Consider the following 3,520-nt stretch of genomic DNA (forward strand, 5'->3'; position numbering starts at 1 on the left):
CCTAAACTGAACTTTTCCATTTAGTCAGCATTAGGGTTTTAAACCCTAAACTGAACTCTTTCCTTTAGTCAGCATTAGGGTTTTAAACCCTAAACTGAACTCTTTCCTTTAGTCAGCATTAGGGTTTTAAACCCTAAACTGAACTTTTCCTTTAGTTAGCATTAGGGTTTTAAACCCTAAACTGAACTTTTCTATTTAGTCAGCATTAGGGTTTTAAACCCTAAACTGAACTTTTCTTTTAGTCAGCATTAGGGTTTTAAACCCTAAACTGAACTCTTTCCTTTAGTCAGCATTAGGGTTTTAAACCCTAAACTGAACTCTTTCCTTTAGTCAGCATTAGGGTTTTAAACCCTAAATTGAACTTTTTCCTTTAGTCAGCATTAGGGTTTTAAACCTTAAACTGAACTCTTTTCTTTAGTCAGCATTAGGGTTTTAAACCCTAAACTGAACTTTTCCATTCAATCAGTATTACGGTTTTAAACCCTAAACTGAACTCTTTCCTTTAGTCAGCATTAGGGTTTTAAACCCTAAACAGAACTTTTCCTTTAGTCAGCATTAGGGTTTTAAACCCTAAACTGAACTTTTCTATTTAGTCAGCATTAGGGTTTTAAACCCTAAACTGAACTTTTCCATTAGTCAGCATTAGGGTTTTAAACCCTAAACTGAACTTTTTCCTTCAGTCAGCATTAGGGTTTTAAACCCTAAACTGAACTTTTTCCTTCAGTCAACATTAGGGTTTTAAACCCTAAACTGAACTTTTCCATTCAGACAGCATTAGGGTTTTAAAACCCTAAACTGAACTCTTTCCTTTAGTCAGCATTAGGGTTTTAAACCCTAAACTGAACTTTTCCTTTAGTCAGCATTAGGGTTTTAAACCCTAAACTGAACTTTTCCATTCAGTCAGCATTAGGGTTTTAAAACCCTAAACTGAACTCTTTCCTTTAGTCAGCATTAGGGTTTTAAACCCTAAACTGAACTTTTCCTTTAGTCAGCATTAGGGTTTTAAACCCTAAACTGAACTTTTCCATTTAGTCAGAATTAGGGTATTAAACCTTAAACTGAACTCTTTCCTTTAGTCAGCATTAGTGTTTTAAACCCTAAACTGAACTTTTTCCTTTAGTCAGCATTAGGGTTTTAAACCCTAAACTGAACTTTTCCATTCAGTCAGCATTAGGGTTTTAAACATTAAACTGAACTCTTTCCTTTAGTCATCATTAGGGTTTTAAACCCTAAACTGAACTTTTCCTTTAGTCAGCATTAGGGTTTTAAACCCTAAACTGAACTTTTCCATTTAGTCAGCATTAGGGTTTTAAACCCTAAACTGAACTTTTCCTTTAGTCAGCATTAGGGTTTTAAACCCTAAACTGAACTTTTCCATTTAGTCAGCATTAGGGTTTTAAACCCTAAACTGAACTCTTTCCTTTAGTCAGCATTAGGGTTTTAAACCCTAAACTGAACTTTTTCCTTTAGTCAGCATTAGGGTTTTAAACCCTAAACTGAACTTTTCCATTTAGTCAGCATTAGGGTTTTAAACCCTAAACTGAACTTTTCCTTTAGTCAGCATTAGGGTTTTAAACCCTAAACTGAACTTTTCCTTTAGTCAGCATTAGGGTTTTAAACCCTAAACTGAACTTTTCCATTTAGTCAGCATTAGGGTTTTAAACCCTAAACTGAACTTTTCCTTTAGTCAGCATTAGGGTTTTAAACCCTAAACTGAACTTTTTCCTTCAGTCAGCATTAGGGTTTTAAACCCTAAACTGAACTTTTCCTTTAGTCAGCATTAGGGTTTTAAACCCTAAACTGAACTTTTCCATTTAGTCAGCATTAGGGTTTTAAACCCTAAACTGAACTCTTTCCTTTAGTCAACATTAGGGTTTTAAACCCTAAACTGAACTCTTTCCTTTAGTCAGCATTAGGGTTTTAAACCCTAAACTGAACTTTTCCTTTAGTCAGCATTAGGGTTTTAAACCCTAAACTGAACTTTTCTATTTAGTCAGCATTAGGGTTTTAAACCCTAAACTGAACTTTTTCCTTCAGTCAGCATTAGGGTTTTAAACCCTAAACTGAACTTTTCCTTTAGTCAGCATTAGGGTTTTAAACCCTAAACTGAACTTTTCCATTTAGTCAGTATTAGAGTTTTAAACTCTAAACTGAACTCTTTCCTTTAGTCAGCATTAGGGTTTTAAACCCTAAACTGAACTTTTTCCTTTAGTCAACATTAGGGTTTTAAACCCTAAACTGAACTTTTCCATTCAGTCAGCATTAGGGTTTTAAAACCCTAAACTGAACTCTTTCCTTTAGTCAGCATTAGGGTTTTAAACCCTAAACAGAACTTTTTCTTTAGTCAGCATTAGGGTTTTAAACCCTAAACTGAACTTTTCCATTTAGTCAGCATTAGGGTTTTAAACCCTAAACTGAACTTTTCCTTTAGTCAGCATTAGGGTTTTAAACCCTAAACTGAACTTTTCCTTTAGTCAGCATTAGGGTTTTAAACCGTAAACTGAACTTTTTCCATTTAGTCAGCATTAGGGTTTTAAACCCTAAACTGAACTTTTCCTTTAGTCAGCATTAGGGTTTTAAACCCTAAACTGAACTTTTTCTATTCAGTCAGCATTAGGGTTTTAAACCCTAAACTGAACTTTTTCCTTTAGTCAGCATTAGGGTTTTAAACCCTAAACTGAACTTTTCCATTTAGTCATTATTAGGTTTTTAAACCCTAAACTAAACTTTTCCTTTAGTTAGCATTAGGGTTTTAAACCCTAAACTGAACTTTTTCCATTCAGTCAGCATTAGGGTTTTAAACCCTACACTGAACTTTTTCCTTTAGTCAGCATTAGGGTTTTAAACCCTAAACTGAACTTTTCCATTTAGTCAGCATTAGGGTTTTAAACCCTAAACTGAACTTTTCCTTTAGTCAGCATTAGGGTTTTAAACCCTAAACTGAACTTTTTCCTTTAGTCAGCATTAGGGTTTTAAACCCTAAACTGAACTTTTCCATTTAGTCAGCATTAGGGTTTTAAACCCTAAACTGAACTTTTCCTTTAGTCAGCATTAGGGTTTTAAACCCTAAACTGAACTTTTCCATTTAGTCAGCATTAGGATTTTAAACCCTAAACTGAACTTTTTCCTTTAGTCAGCATTAGGGTTTTAAACCCTAAACTGAACTCTTTCCTTTAGTCAGCATTAGGGTTTTAAACCCTAAACTGAACTTTTCCTTTAGTCAGCATTAGGGTTTTAAACCCTAAACTGAACTTTTCCATTTAGTCAGCATTAGGGTTTTAAACCCTAAACTGAACTTTTCCTTTAGTCAGCATTAGGGTTTTAAACCCTAAACTGAACTTTTTCCTTCAGTCAGCATTAGGGTTTTAAACCCTAAACTGAACTTTTCCTTTAGTCAGCATTAGGGTTTTAAACCCTAAACTGAACTTTTCCATTTAGTCAGCATTAGGGTTTTAAACCCTAAACTGAACTCTTTCCTTTAGTCAGCATTAGGGTTTTAAACCCTAAACTGAACATTTCC

Source organism: Nicotiana sylvestris, chromosome 6 (assembly GCF_000393655.2).
Source record: "Nicotiana sylvestris chromosome 6, ASM39365v2, whole genome shotgun sequence".
Classification (NCBI taxonomy): domain Eukaryota; kingdom Viridiplantae; phylum Streptophyta; class Magnoliopsida; order Solanales; family Solanaceae; genus Nicotiana; species Nicotiana sylvestris.